The 17,249-nt window shown below is 38.0% G+C and overlaps 2 pseudogenes; both read left to right on the forward strand.

The window, feature by feature from the left end:
* The first annotated feature begins 1,764 nt into the window (after positions 1-1,764).
* LOC114677736 (large ribosomal subunit protein eL30 pseudogene) lies at positions 1,765-4,729 on the forward strand (annotated as a pseudogene).
* Positions 4,730-5,943: 1,214 nt separating this feature from the next.
* LOC114677921 (small nucleolar RNA U13) lies at positions 5,944-6,032 on the forward strand (annotated as a pseudogene).
* Positions 6,033-17,249: the final 11,217 nt, after the last annotated feature.

The raw sequence follows: 17,249 nt of genomic DNA on the forward strand, positions 1-17,249 counted from the left end.
GGATTGCATTCTGGAAGAAAACTCACACAGAGTAAGTTAACCTAGGTCAACAAAACCAGGGCAGTGCTGGGCCTGGTAAGGTATAAAAGCATTAAGAGACTATAGGGGAATTATAGGACAGGGCAGTTCTTACCACATATGCTTTCATTTAACTTACAGTTTTTCTAGGCCAGGCACGGTGGCTCACTCCTATAATCCCAGCACTTTGGGAGGCCAAGATGGAAGGATCATTTAAGCCCAAGAGTTCAAGATGAGCCAGCCTGGGCAATATAGTGAAACCCTGTCTCTGAGAAACACACACATACACACACACACACACACACACACACACACACACACACACAAATATGCCGGGCCTAATGGCATGGTCCTATAAATCCAACTAATCAGGAGGGTGAGATGGGAGGATTGCTTGAGTCCAGGTGGATCAAGGCTCCAGTGAGATGTGATCATGTCACTGGACTCCAGCCTGAGTGACAGAGGAAGACCCTGTCTCTAAAACAAAACAAAACAACAACAAAAAAAACCTTACAGTTTTTCTTAAACTTATAGAAATACAAAATGCTGAACACTTATTTTAGTGTCGATCACACATTATTATGTTGCATTATTATGAATTTCAGCATTGGCACTTCAACTTATAAAGAAGTTCAGGAGCACCCCACGGATCTATTTTCCATAAGTGCAACAGACAGTCAGTGTATTTGAGGCCAGTGATAAAGAGGGGACTGAGGAGGGATTAGCTGACTCTCAGTAAGGAATGATCCAAAATAGCTAAGCCTGAACCTGGTGCAAGAAGAATGCCACCTCTTTCCAGGTTCTAGGAAGAACTGTTACCACCCCTACAGTCTAACAGCAGTACTTTAAATATCTTTAAACTCAGAGGCACTCAAACATACATGCTGATTGATTAATTAAACATTTATTTCTACTAATTGGTAAGATTTAAAGAAGAGTCAGGTTTTTGGTGAATTTCTGTTGTATGTGTATGATAAATAAATAAAATAATATATATTTATACATAAAATAGAAATTCACCAAAACATACGTGTGTGTGTGTGTGTATATATATATATATTTTCTTTTTTTGAGAGACAGAGTCTCCTTCTATCTCTCAGGCTGGCGTAGAGTGGCACGATCTCAATCTCAGCTCACTGCAACCTCCACCTCCCAGGTTCAAGCAAGTCTCATGCCACAGCCCCCAGAGTAACTGGGATTACAGGTGCACACCACCATACTCGGCTAATTTTTGTATTTTTAGTAGAGATAGGATTTTGCCATGTTGCCCAGGCTGGTCTTGAACTCCTGACCTCAAGTGATCTTCCCACCTTGGCATCCCAAAGTGCTGGGATTAAAGACATGAGCCACCTCACCTGGTCCTGAATTTCTATCATATTTGATTGTAAGAGTCTTTATTGCTGGTGTTCCACTGGAAATAAAAACGCAAATGAAGAAATTGAAATGTCTCTTTCTCAATAACCACTTAATTTGAATTTATTTGACTCAAGACTACATTTTTATTCTCTTGGCCTAATTATTCAAGCAAAAAGGATGAAACGTATCCAGTAAGAGAAGGATAAAACATAAGGTATAATTTTAATACAAAAATACCCAGGATGCTGGTTATGGAAAACTGGAAAGGAATTCTGTGCCCAGGATACCAAACAGCACAAAAGGAAAAACATTTCCCTTATGAACGAAATTATAATTTGCCTTGCATGCCAAAGAACTTCAAAGACTTTGCTGATCCCTGTGTCAACCACCATGATTTTTCAAGTGGAGCTGAAGGTTGAAATTTGGTTTGATGAGCCCCTTGCTTCTTCTTGGCTAAGAAAGAAACAAGACTGCCAACCAGGCAAGTTACACTCTGCAAAGCTCCTTTCCAAATGTTTTTCAGTAGAGCAGATTTATGTCAGCCAAAGAAGCATCAATCCCTCAGTGAAAAGCTGGGGCACCATATTCCTAACACAGCTACTTCCAGTCCCTGTGGCTGAGCACTGGATCCCAGCTGCTCTCATTCCAGGTGTGGCTGCCTTGTGCAAGAACGAAGACAAGAGGCCTGTCTGATAGAACTTACAGGTTTCACCTGGGCAGCAATGAGAATGAGACACAAATAGTAAAGATATGGGAGTTTACATGTAATGGTGTAAAATATTTTCATTTTTAAAATGAAAACATTTTATTTTTAAAAATTAATAAATTTTCTGTTAAGAAGACCCGGATGGAAGACAACAAACAAAAAACAGTCATGGTATTTGATGTACTGGATCACTATCAGCACCATGTCTTCCCAGGACTCTTCACCAGAAGGGAGCCACAAATACTAAAAGTAGAAGGCAAAGATATTCTGTGAGACCCCTGTAAATAGTAGCATAAAGATTTTACTAACATGTAAGACCTACTCGAGTCCTACTCTTCACTTGTGGGAGACTCCACAGCTGGCGTCTGCATACCAATGTGTGTCAACAAGGGTTCATATCCAAGTGGCTCATTATCAAGTCAGGAGCCTACCATGAAAACAAGAGTGTCAGAATCCTCAGCTTTTATACTGCTTCAACCAGGACACCTAGACCTTTTCAAGCACGATGACTTTCTCCACAAGTGCAGGAAATTCAGATACCTCCTGAATCAAGAAGAAAACTGTCTGTATTTTATTTTGTATTCTTTACTTGTTCAACTGGCCTCCATACCATGAAACCTGGTTCCACTCATCTTTGATCCTCTCAGTCAGTTCCTTTTCTAATTTTTTTGTATTTAAAACAAGCCATGTTTTTATAATTTACCAAATCTATTTTTGACTGGATGAGCATTTAAGTGGACTGAATACAAATTTCAATTTCTCACTGTTATATTTGATCTGATCTCACAGGGATAACTAGCATCTTGTTTGAGGCACTGTGCTTAAAAATAGGGGGAAAAGATGCAGTTTGTTAAATCTTTCAGGGTTCTTCTTGTGCAATGGAATTAGTTGGCACACCTACTAACTTTAAAGAAAGTGGCTGGAGACCTTTGCCTATTCAAGGGACAGAATGCATAAAGCTTCCTCCTGACAAGCCACCTGCAGAAACGTTGTTAGGGTACACCATTAAGCCTGCATCTATACATTTTGTGCCTTTAGTTTAAGTTTTGTTAAAACATTCTGGTTTTATTTATTTCAAAATTTATTTATTGAAATCACTGATTTGCACTGGCATTAAAATACTTGGTGATAGACTCACAATGTACCAATAATTGCTGAAACTACCATCATGTTTTCAACTGTTGACAGTGATCAAACAATTCTGTTTTGCAACGGCACTAAATAAAAGATAAAATGCAAAGTTTAATTATAATGAGATTATGATTTTTCAGTCTTTAATGAGATATAAAACTTATGAATAAGATGACCTTTTAAAGCTTTATTTCATAGATAAAATTTGAGATTACTATTTAAGAAATTTTGCTTAGGTTTCATTTGTGTCAGGCCTTTAAAGCAATATTAGGTTAAAGACAGACTCCCTAAATTGCATCAACATAAATATCACTTACTTTGAATATGAATAGAATTTGAGAAGTGAGCCTTACACATTTATTTCAATTTCTTATGAGTCTAAAATGTATGAGATTAGGCTATATTTTCTTGACTCAGATTCATTATTCAACACAAAGCTACATTCAAAGAGAGAGAGAGGCCAGGGGTGGTGGCTCACGCCTGTAGTGCCAGTACTCTGGGAGGCCGAGGCGGTGGATCACTTGAGGTCAGGAGTTCGAGACCTGCCTGGCCAACATGGTGAAACCTCATCTCTACTAAAAATACAGAAAACAGCTGGGTGTGGTGGCAGGTGCCTGGAATCCCAGCTACCTGGGAGGTTGAGGCAGGAGAATCACTTGAACCCCAGAGGCGAAGGTTGCAGAGAGCTTAGATGATGTTATTGTACTCCAGCCTGGGCAACAGAGCGAGACCTTATCTCAAAATAAAATAAAATAAAGTAAAATAGAGAGAGAGAAAGATAGCAACAAGAATGGGACAATAGTAAAAGAATCTGCCTTATTGTGGGAGGAATTCCAGTCAGAAGACTTGGTTTCTAATCTAAATTCTGTTATTAACTAGTTGCACTTAGGCAAATCATTTACTATTTCTGCCATCTCCTCCTGCATGTGGCACATATGTAGGTAAGTCATTTAAAAACAACTGGAAAAAGATAAAATTATGGATTATCTAGGAATAATTTGCATAACATATAATGAAGACAACTCTAAACCTATATGTAAGGATGAAAAAGAGACCTGAATACAGAGATTATATATATATATAGTATATGTAATATTTTTATTGTAAATATAACATTATACAGATATCACCTTTCTCACTCCCCGGCCATCTTGGCAGCAGCTCTTAGTTTGGGCCATCCCGACCAAGGAGATGAAAAAGTCACTGGAGTCAATTAATTCTCGGCTCCAACTCATGGAAAGTGGAAAGTACATGCTGGGGTACAAGCAGACTCTAAAGATGATCAGACAAGGCACAGCAAAATTAGTCATCCTTGCTAACAACTGCCCAGCTTTGAAGAAATCGGAAATAGAGTACTATGCAATGTTGGCCAAAATTGGTGTCCATCACTACAGTGGCAATAATATTGAACTGGGCACAGCATGTGGAAAATACTACAGAGTGTGCACACTGGCGCTCACTGATCCAGGTGATTCTGCTATCATTAGAAGCATGCCAGAACAGCCTGGTGGAAAGTAAACTATGCAAAATTTTCCTTTAATAAAACTTGCCAAGCTTGTTTTCTTTAAAAAAAAATACATTATAAAGATATCAATTTTATGCCAATTTATCAACTCAGTATAATCCCATCAAATACTCAGAGAAAAAATACGTTTAGAATTGAAAGACTGATCCTAATTTTATCTGGGAGAGTAAATAAGTAAGAATGCTGACTTTTAAAGCAAAAGAACAATAAAGATGATTTTCCATGCCAGATATCAAAATACATTACAAAATTATAGTAATTAAACAAAAATGTATTGGCATAGGACTAAAAAGATAGTTCAGTAAACAGAAGAGAGAATCCAGCAACAGACCCATGTTTTCATGGGAACTGTAGTGCATACTAATGAAAGAATTTCAAATCAATTGTGGTAGAACATAAGGGAAAAATAATCAAATGAGATTCCCACCTCACACTATACCTCAAAATAAGTTCCAATTTTTTTTTTTTTTTTTTTTTTTTTTTTTTTTTTTTTTTTTTTTTTTTGAGATGGAGTCTTGCTCTGTCACCCAGGCTAGAGTATAGTGGCACAATCTTGGCTCACTGCAACCTCTGCCTCCAGAGTTCAAGTGGTTCTCCTCTCTCAGCCCCTTGAGTAGCTGGGATTACAGGTGCATGCCAGCATGCCTGGCTAATTTTTGTACTTTTAGTAGAGGTGGGGTGTCACCGTGTTGCCCCAGGTTGGTCTCGAACTCCTAACCTCAGGTGATGCACCTTCCTCGGTTTTCCAAAGTGCTACGATTATAGGCGTTAGCCACCGTGCCTGGCCATAAATTCCAATTGAATTAATAATCATAAGATTAAAATTTTTAACAAATATGAGGAAAACATAAGAATATGTATGTACTTTTTTTTTTTTTTTACAGTCTCGCTTTGTCACCCAGGTGCAATTCCTGCTCACTGAAACCTCTGCCTCCCTGGGTTCAAGCAATCCTCCCACCTCAACCTCCCAAGTAGCTGGGATTACAGGTGTGCACCACGACTCCCAGCTATTTTTTGTATTTTTAGTATCGATGGGGTTTCGCCATGTTGGCCAGGCTGGTCTCTAAATCCTGGCCTCAAGTGATCTTCCCTCCTTGGCTTCCCAAAGTGCTGGGACTACAGGCGTGTGCCACCTTGCCCAACCCGAATACGTATGTACTCTTAAGGAAATATCATTCGTAAACAAGATAGAAAACTTAGAAGCCTGATCCTTTTGTAGCTCATGAGCAACAATGACTGGGTGTTCACATGCACGTGTGAAATGCACTACAATCTCGGCACATTACCCATCTGACCTGAACTTGGGGAGGAAAAAAAGCAAAAAACTTGTAAGTCACAAGGAACACAAGGAAACAACTGTCAGATATAACTACATGATGCTTTAAATTTTTCTGCCCAGGAAAAGATCACGTAAACCATGTTTAATGAAAGACAAAACAGACTGAAAGGAGATAGGTGTAACATATAACAGAAAGGGATTAACTGCTATAATATGTAAAAACTAAAGAGTTCCTTCAATTAAATAATGAAAAGACAACCCAATATAATAAGGTAAAAGAATTAAAATGAACAACATAAAAAGAAAAAAGTGATCAATGAATATAAAGATCAATAATCTTTTTAGTGATTTCCCACCAGATTAAAGAAAGCTGAACAATTGATAATATGTAGTTTTGGTAAGGGTATAAGGAAAAGGGCATTTTCATCACTATGAATCTGAATATAAACAACCATAGCATTTCTGTGGGTCAGTTTGGCAACATTCATCAATATGTTAAAGATTATGCCCTTTGATGGAACAATATTACTTCTAACAATCTATCCTACAAAAATACTTACACATGTGGACAAATATATATATGAATATTAATGATATAATAGAGAAAAATTTTTAACAGCCTAAACATTCATCCACGAAAGTAATGACTAAGTTTTAATATTTCCATGTGAACAATGAAACACTATATGGCTATTTAAAAGAATTAGGTTGTTTTATATATACTCCTAGGGAAATTCTTCAAGATATAAAGTTCAAAAAAGAAGTCAGAAAGCAATCTAGATAGATTGTACATAATAATGTCATTCATCCCATTTGTAAAACTCATGTATATATTTGTGCATGAGCAAGGATGGGAATAGAAAAAAGCCTGAAAAGATATACTACAACTTGCTAACAGGAGGTAGAATTCTTAAAAAGGATCAATGAAAAGGAATTTACTTCAGTTATTTTATGTACTCCTTTCCCATTTGAAAATGTTACAAGAATGCATTTTTTTCTCATTAAAAATTTTAATGGAAAAAAATAGGAGTTAACAAACTGTACTATTAATGTTGTTCCTGCCTTATGCAGAACTACTTGGTAATATAAAAAACAAGCAGAATTACAAAGCCTAGAACTTTCTTTTGTTACATGTTCATTTTGCCTCCTTAATTTTTGTATTTATGTAAATAACTATAGCTTTTATTAAAGCTCAACTACAAAGGTAATAAAAGTTTTATCTAAGTTTTTTTCTGTACCCCTTTTAAATATACACAAAACCAACTTTTAAAGCTGGCTTTTTAATATAAGCATGATCTAAAAGTCCATAATTTTTCCCAGAAGGCTGAACGCCTCCAGAGGACCTACCACTGTGGAAAAGATGCTGTGTCAAAATGATGCGGTGCAGCCATGCACTGGGCTGGACATCAACCTTGAAACACATGATGCTGGTGACCGCATAAGGAGAATTCCATTCAAATTTGACGGCTGATGGATGAAGTTCTAAGATTCTTGAGGGTTCTTTTAAACGCAGTTACCAGGCATCTGAAATCACTTTCAGAAACTTATCTACAGCATAATCTAGAGAAAAATTTCCAGGCCTTGGTATCTATTTCATCATTCAAACGATACTAATTCTCACCTGCCATTTATTATAAAGATTAAGTAAAACAATGAATCCAAAAATGCTTTGGAAGTTATGAAGTTGCTGTAAGACATTGTTTTTACCAATATATGAACTGCTGATCTTCCACAAATCAATTTGATATTCCTACCCCCAACCTTACCCTTCTATGGTCTGGAGTCAGATTTGTTATCATTTAATGAGAACTTCCTATATTCAGGTCCTTCGGAAAAGCCTCAAAACAGTTCTGGAAGGCAATGCTCCTATTACCCCCATTTCTCAGATGAGGAAGAAGATTAGATACCTAGCCCCAAGTCACAAAGCCAGGAAATAGTAGAGCCTAAATTCAATGCTGTTTATTTGATTCCAAAATTATTAACTGCTGCTCCTAACAGAGCACTGCCTCCCAGTATATTCATGTTTCATATCTTTTAATACCGATGAGGATAATAATTATTATGAGAATTATAATTGCTATAAATTATCTCTTTCCAACAAATTTTTTTCAAAACTGGGAGAAAAGCGAGCCTGGAAAAATAAAATTTGCATAGGTATTAAGAAAATATTGTCCAAAGAAATTCAGGGTGTAAATACATTATTAATACGCTGCTGCTAACAAGATTGGTAATTAGCACTGAGGAAAAAAGACAGAGAGCAAGAGAACCCTAAGAAAGCTCATTTATCTATCTAGACTTTCTGTGAGAAGGATAAGGATTTTTTTGTTTTGTTGTTGTTGTTGTTGTTTTGAAACAGAGTCTGACTCTGTTGCCCAGGCTGGAGTGCTGTGGTGCAATCTTGGCTCACTGCAACCTCTGCAAGCGATTTTCGTGCCTCAGCCCCCCAAGTAGCTGGGATTACAGGCATGGGCCACCATGCCTGGATAATTTTTGTATTTTTAGTAGAGACAGAGTGTTGCCATGTTTGTCAGGCTTGTCTCGAACTCACGACCTCAAGTGACCCTCCTGCCTTGGCCTTCCAAAGTGCTGGGATTACAGGCATGAGCCACCACACCAGGTCGGACGAGATTTCTTTTTTTTAATCTAATGTAAATTTTTTCAAAGTGCTGCTTGCCCCCAGATAAATAGCAAGGCTGGCTCTCCTAGCTAAGTGCAGATGAAATGTCAAATTACATTAAAAAGCTCTGGCTTGTAAAATATTTGAGGAAAAGCAAAGACTAAGAAAAGATAGCTTAAGAAATGCAAAATGTGGGCACACAGCATTTGCTTAATCACGTAAAAAGTCTAAACGTTAATTAAAATTGACATTAATTAAGAACTATAATCCCACCTCCCTCAAGAGGGAGGCTGGCTTACTGGAAGAAAAGGACAACTTGGAATCACCAATTCTCCTACTGGTCGTCTAGAGCCTTCAGTAATCCCTGGTCAGTGTCTCAGAATTCCTTTGGGAATCCTTCCCAAGGGAGGAGTCAAAAAACGGGTTCATTGCAAATGCTTACTTTACAAGTGAGTACTTTATTACAGCTCTGCTGTTGCATGTTTCTCTTATTTTCCTTTCACTTCCAAATGTAGTCAGAGGGTTTCACCAAATCCATCTTATTCCAGGATGATAAGATAGTAAGGAAAACCAGCTTTTATTGAGGACCTGCTAAATGCTGGGGCCTGGGGCTACTAAATACCAAAACTTTCATTACACGTTCTGCCTATTTTCATCCAAATCGCACCAGAAAACTTCTTACAAAGAACGCTTAAAGCGGTGGCTCATACCTGTAATCCCAGCACGTTGGGAGGCCAAGGCTGGCAGATCACTTGAGGCCAAGAGTTTAAGACGAGCCTGGACAACATGGCGAAAACCCGTCTCTACTAAAACAAGAAAAAAAGAAATACAAAATTAGCCAGGTATGGTAGTGCACGCTTGTAATCCCAGCCACTCGGGAGGCTGAGGCAGGAGAATCACTTGAACCTGGGAAGCAGAGGTTACAGTGAGATCTCCCCACTGCACTCCACCCTGGGCGACAGAGCAAGACTCTGTCTCAAAAATAAACAAATTTTTTTTTTTTTTAAAGAACACCTAAAACAACAACAATATCACCATACCTTACCTTTAGATACCTCTATTAAATCTTAGAATTCTTTGTTTAAGATAGAAACTTTTATCCACATTTTACAAAGGAAGAAACTTGGGCTTAGAGAAAAGAAGTCAACTGCATTAGTTCACAACATAGCCACCAAATGTTTGAACCTGACGTTGAACCCATGTCCTCAAAAAGTGTAGCCCTACTATACTGCAGCCCCTTCACCCCAGGGTAGCAAATTCCCCAAAGACAAGTACTGTATTATTTTAGCAACAGCCAAAATCACAGTGAATAAAATTGTATTTTGAAAGCTGGTTGAACAATGAAATGTTTAATGCACCTGGAAGGTGTTAGTATTATTAAAGAGTGACCAAAGTGGGTAACACAGTTTCCAGTAATAAAAGTGATTCTAAAATACAATCATAAAGTATTGAAACAGTTTCTTAGGTGGCTTCTGGGGCCAATCTCAAAGAGGAATGCCCCCCCCAAATTGATTTGAAGATTGGCATGGATCTGATGGGTGTTCTGATAAAGTGATAATTAAAAAGGATAGTTGCTTGTTCCCATGAATTCTGATACAATGACAATGGAAATCAACATTCTCAACTTTATATTCTTGCCATGTTCATGCATATATATATATATATACACACACACACACACTATGATAAGGAATTATATATATGTATTTATGTATAAAATGACCTAAGCTGCATTTTATTATTTTTAATTTAATTTTTTTATTTTTTATTTTGTATTATTATACTTTAAGTTCTAGGGTATTTGTGCACAACGTGCAGGTTTGTTACATATGTATACACATGACATGTTGGTGTGCTGCACCCATTAACTCGTCATTTACATTAGGTGTATCTCCTAATGCTATCCCTCTCCCCTCCCTGCTCCCCACAATAGGCCCCGGTGTGTGATGTTCCCCTTCCTGTGTCCAAGTGCTCTCATTGTTCAATTCCCACCTATGAGTGAGAACATGTGGTGTTTGGTTTTCTGTTTTTGTGATAGTTTGCTGAGAATGATGGTCTCCAGCTGCATCCATGTCCCTACAAAGGACACAAACTCATTCTTTTTTATGGCTGCATAGTATTCCATGGTGTATATGTGCCACATTTTCTTAATCCAGTCTGTCACTGATGGACATTTGGGTTGATTCCAAGTCTTTGCTATTGTGAATAGTGCTGCAATAAACATACGTGTGCATGTGTCTTTATAGCAGCATGATTTATAATCCTTTAGGTATATACCCAGTAATGGGATGGCTGGGTCAATAAGTCAAATTGTCCCTGTTTGCAGATGACACGACTGTATATTTAGAAAACCCCATCATCTCAGCCCAAAATCTCTTTAAGCTGATAAACAACTTCAGCAAAGTCTCAGGATACAAAATCCATGTGCAAAAATCACAAGCATTCTTATACACCAGTAACAGACAAACAGAGAGCCAAATCATGAATGAATTCCCATTCACAATAGCTTCAAAGAGAACAAAATACCTAGGAATCCAACTTACAAGGGATGTAAAGGACCTCTTCAAGGAGAACTACAAACCACTGCTCAGTGAAATAAAAGAGAACACAAACAAATGGAAGAACATACCATGCTCATGGATAGGAAGAATCAATATTGTGAAAATGGCCATCCTGCCCAAGATAATTTATAGATTCAATGCCATCCCCATTAAGCTGCATTTTAATATGTTTCATGAAATAGTCCTGAGGGGCACATTAAGAATTTTAAAAGTTTGTAATAAAACATTAAATAAAAAGATATAGACCAAACAATTTAACTAGTTATTTGCCTATTTGATATCCAAGAATTTTTTTTACAGTTCTCCCCCACTAAATTGAATGAATCTTTTGATTGTATTAGTAAAAATAGGTTAAAATGAAAATCAAATTATTTTTGAAAAGTAGTGATGATGTCTAGAATATAATAATTCTTTATCCTGCTTGTTATTGGATGTTTTCAAAACACCACAATTACAATAACATGGATTGTTTAAATGAAAAGTTGTAAAAAAAATTTTTTTTTTTTGGTCATTTGGTGAAAAGAATATAAAAGTAGATGCAGGGAAAATTACTACCCATTTTATTCGATTAATGGTCACTCTATAGTTTAAGCATTCATGACATTTAAAGCCACAGTACAGGCTGGGCACGGTGGTTCAGGCCTGTAATCCTAGCACTTTGGGAGGCCCGGGCGGGAGGATCACCTGAGGTCAGGACTTTAGCCTGGCCAAAACGGTGAAGCCCTGTCTCTACTAAAAATACAAAAATTAGCCAGGCATGGTGATGCATGCCTATAATCTCAGCTACTCAGGAGGCTGAGGCAGGAGAATCACCTGAGCCTGGGAGGCAGATGTTGCAGTGAGCCAAGATTGCATTGCTACACTCCAGCCTGGGTGACTGAGACAAGACTACATCTCAGAAAAAAAAAAAAAAAAAAAAAAGTTACAGTAGGAAAAAGCAGGAGATAAAGAAATTAAGTGTTAGTGTTAGAAAATAAAATGTTAAGGAAATTCTGATCAAGAGAAAAACTGGTCTTGTCAGCATAATCAGGAGGCAATGTCTATTATTTATCAATTGTCATTTTCTCTTCTCTGCTTCTTAGGAGGACATTTTGCCCCTACTGATGCAACTGTTGCTGTGGTTGAGTCAGACAAACATAAAAGACTGTGACAGGACCCTAAGAAGTTCAAAGACAAGGCTCTCTTCTCAGTAAAAAGGGAGATCAGTTCACAACCTCCTTGAAATCTGCTTATTTTTTGGAGAAGAAAGGAGAGAGGGACAGATGCTGGTGGAAAACTGGCTTCCTAAATTTTTTTAAATTATAAAGTATCTTGGAATTCTTCAATCTTTTCTCTATAAAGTATATTTATTAGGTCTATATTAAAAACGTGTAACTACTAGTTCTTTATTGGGAGGCAAATTAAGACAATTATAAGGAAAAGTTTAATAAATCATCATTCAGTGATCCAAACTGGTCTTCTGTCTAGAGATTATGGTGACAGATTATAAACAGCCTTGGAAGTCAGGCAGGGAGGGTTAGATCCCAGACAATTAGAAGCCAATTTTTGATCAGAGATGCGACAAGAGAGATATTTGTGGCATTGAATGCTCTGGAGAAGGGAACAATGACCAAAGAGGTAATTCAGGCAGAAAACATCAAGAACTTTGACTTGAGTTTTAGTCCTTGGAAGGGAGAAAATACCAGAGATGTTTGAAAGGAAAATAAATCAACACAACTTGACAAGGATAATCCATGGGGTGCTCTGAGCTGATAACAAATTGTACAGTGAGAATTCCAGTCTTCTCCTTGATACTCAATTATTTTTATATTTAGTAAAGTCTAATCAATAGGAATTTTAGAGGAAAAAGCAACATAGGGTAACATGTGCTTAAGATATGAAAGATGATGGAGGTGAAAAGAGGTTTATAAACTAACCAAATGGGCAAAATCTTCAGGGTTTGTTTTGTTTTATTTTTTGTTTTAAATTCTAATTGGTAGTGGAGTGTTTAACCATACTGAAACCTAAAGAGGTCTTATACTTGGTTCTATTCTTAGCCTGAAAAGTGGAGAGAAATGAGTCCAAAATGTCTCCAAGAAAGCTAAAGAAATCATCAGGGAAGAAAGGAAGAGAAGGAAGGGAAGGAAAGGAAGGGAAGGAAATCATCAACTTTCCTAGAGACTTTGGACTCATTATAAAATATCTCGATTGGAAAGTGGAAGACATGGTACACCAGATCACTCAGAAGATGAGCTGGTTTAGATGGGAAAACAATAACCTAACTTTGAGAAAGTGGAGAGAAATATACAAGCAGCAATTACCAGATCAGTAAGGAGACAATGGAAAATACAGAGCTGGAATTTCGGTTAGCTATTAGGATAGGAAATTCTGATTGTTGTGCCATTGGCATAAAAGTAGTATTTAAAGCAATGAGAATAAGATCCAAAGTCAATTGAAAACTTGCCCTACGTATCTTTTCCTCAATATTGGAGAGGAGTTGGGTATGGTGGTGCATGCCTGTTGACCCAGCTACTTGGGAAGATGAGTAGCTTCAGCCTGGGAGTTTGAGACTGCAGTGAGCTGCGATTAGGCCTGTGAACAGCCACTGCACTCCAGCTGGGCAACATAGCGAAAATCCATCTAAAAAAAAATACACACATGCACACACTGGAGAGGAAGAGGAGTAGAAGACATGTAGAAGAGGCAGAGACAGCAGGATAGTGCAGTGACAAAGTCCCTGTCTGTCTCGGCAGACCACAAGACACTGGCTGGCCTGGGTAGCTATAGTCGAGATTGGGGACTTTTTTTTTTTTTTTTTTTTTTTAGATGAGGTCTCTCTCTGTCACCCAGGCTGGAGTGCAGTGGCGTGATCTCCGCTCACTGCAACCTCCGCCTCCCAGGTTCAAGAGATTCTCCTGCCTCAGCCTCCTGAATAGCTGGGACTATAGGTGTGTGCCACCACGCCTGGCTAATTTTTGTATTTTTAGTAGAGACAGGGTTTTACCATATTGGTCAGGCTAGTCTCAAACTCCTTACCTCATGATCCTCCCTCCTCGGCCTCCCAAAGTGCCGGGATTACAGGTGTGAGCCACCGTGCCCGGCCTGTAGTTGGGATTTTAAGCAAATTATTTAACAGCCTTATAACTGGGAATTCACCTAATTGATCTAATTGATCTCTGAATTTACTGTGGGTATTAAATAAAATAATATATACAATAGTGATTGAAATTTTAAACCTGTCAAGTGTTTACACCTACAATCAAAATGTAAATCAAATTCCAACTGTAGCCTTAATGGAAGAATGTCACATTTTCATCACTCGCTACATTCTCGACCATGAGTCCCATCCATCCCAGGAATCCTTACAGTTTTCCCACAGTGGCACTGTGAAGGGCTATACCTTCTTACCTCTGATCTCCTGTCTCAGCTGCATCTCATATCTGGAGTCTCTTCCCAAGTGTAACATTCTCTCCCTTTCTCTACACCCTATTTTACCTACATTCCAAAAAGCTTCACTCTGCTCTAAGCAACACTCACACTTTTGTCCCAGGAAAGGTAGAGGTAAGTTTTTGGCACAATTCAACCATTTATGTTTTTATTCAGTTGTCCAAAAATATGTTTTGTGATGACAATATTCTGGATAAAGTTACTAAGGATGTTTCCAGATTCAAGAATCTGACCTGTCGGATTCTGTTTGTGCATGTGTGTGTTTCTTTGAATGCTAATTCCCACTTTGTAGATGTAGCCCTAAATACTTCTCTTACAACACATGAAGTTTAATATTTAATATATTTCAGACATTTTTTAGTGTATCTTGGTCATTTTTGTAACCTTCACAAAAACTGGAAACATCCCATAAAATTCTTAACTTTATCTGAGACAGCATAACGTACTCAAGGAAACAGTGTCACAGGTTTGGAATCATCAAGAGCTGGACTGAGAACCCAGTCCAGACCACTTACGAACAGCATAAACTTGAGCATGTTATGTTATGCCTCAGGGATTTGATTTACAAAGAAAATAGGAGTAATGGTTTCTATTTTATAAGATTACTGTAGGGATTCTAATATGTAATGGAGGCAAATCACTGTACACCAGTGCCTGACATAAAGTAGGTACCTAATAAATATCTGCTGAGCAAACGAAGTCCTTCCCAGTCATCTCATCACAAAACCTAATAGAGTGTTGAAGGCACTGAAAAGTCCATCAAACTGGAGGGGCCCTTAGTAAAGTTCTAGTTTAGCAGTAGCTTAATAAAAACTTTCTATTTATTGATTGCCACTAGCTGTTTCTAAGAGTTTAATACATCTTTTTTTTAAACTGCACTGTCATTTGGAATACAGGAAGTGTTTGATTTTATACTTTAATTTCTAGAACCGGCCGGGCGCGGTGGCTCAAGCCTGTAATCCCAGCACTTTGGGAGGCCGAGACGGGCGGATCACGAGGTCAGGAGTTCGAGACCATCCTGGCTAACACGGTGAAACCCCGTCTCTACTAAAAAATACAAAAAACTAGCCGGGCGAGGTGGTGGGCGCCTGTAGTCCCAGCTACTCGGGGGGCTGAGGCAGGAGAATGGCGTAAAAACCCGGGAGGCAGAGCTTGCAGTGAGCTGAGATCCGGCCACTGCACTCCACCCTGGGCGACACAGCGAGACTCCGTCTCAAAAAAAAAAAAAAAAAAAAAAATTTCTAGAACCATAGATTCGTTCAAATAACTCATTTCAGCCACTGTTTAAATCTCCTTTTTAGTATCAGAAAGTATTTATGACTAAAAAAGCAATGAAAAATTACCCTTTGTATGGTCCCTATACTTATGCTGAAGATTCAACTTTTTTCTATGTGAATGTTTTACTTCCACTTCTGTTTCGCCAGGTAAGAACAATCAGAAAAGTGACTAGGTAACTCTATAAGACCAGGAACCTGATCGCCTGATCCTTTTAATGAAAACTTTGATTGCTTTTCTTTATTCACTTGCCTCTTATCTCTGAGAACAAAGTTGGAAAGGGAATTATCCTTGTGCCCTCCCCAATCCCCCACCTTCATTCCGTTCTTCCAAAAGCTTATATGGAAAGTTTTCAGCCTATCCCTGGAGGATAAGTATTGCAAATTTTGAGAAATGCTACTATGGATAAGCTTTGATTCAAAATTTCTGGAGAAAACTTTTTCTGTAAAAATGTTCCTACTTTTTGTTTACTTGTCTCTAATATTATGTCCTACTCTTTGATTACTCTTTCAAATATTAAAAAACTTGGCCAGGCATAATGGCTCACACCTGTAATCCCAGCACTTTGAGAAGTTGAGGTGAAAGAATTACTTGAGCCCAGGAGTTAGAGACCAGTCTGGGTAACATAGGGAGATCCTGTTTCTACAACAAATAGTTCCAGCTACTGGGGAGGCTGGGGAGGAGGTTAGAGGACCGTTTGAGTCCAGGAGTTAGATCAGCCTAGGCAACAGAGCGAGACCCTGTCTCAAAAAAAAAAAAAAAAAAAAATATATATATATATATATATGTGTATATGTGTGTGTGTGTGTGTGTGTGTATACACATACATATATATATATATGTCAGTTGGTGTGCCTGAATAGCAGCGACCAAAAAATACACTCTTGTTTATAGTGGTTTTGTAGTGATCACCTATTCCGACCATGTGGAGATCTAACAGGCCAGAAACTTCACTCCTATTGTAGGTGTGTTAGTTCTTGATTCTTCAGACAGATAAACAGTGACTCTGATGTTTCCTAATTATGAAAGAATCTTTCTATTTGAGTACTACTGGATAGTTAATAAAGAACACTAAAGCAAAATCTAAAAGTAAAGAAGGTTGCAGTTTTAGTATCAATTGTAAAAACTAATAAAACTCCTACTACAGGCTGGGGGCAGTGGCTCATGCCTGTAATCCCAGCATTTGGAGAGGCTACGGTGGGAGACCTTAGGACTCCCCAGGAGTTCGGGACCAGTCTGGGCAACATAGTGAGACGCTGTCTCTATTTTTTAATTAAAAAAAAAAAAAAAAAACTCCAACCACATATAAGATTCTGTGCCTATTACAACCATTTGAGCTCTTATTAGACTCCTAG

Source organism: Macaca mulatta, chromosome 4, assembly GCF_049350105.2.
Source record: "Macaca mulatta isolate MMU2019108-1 chromosome 4, T2T-MMU8v2.0, whole genome shotgun sequence".
Classification (NCBI taxonomy): domain Eukaryota; kingdom Metazoa; phylum Chordata; class Mammalia; order Primates; family Cercopithecidae; genus Macaca; species Macaca mulatta.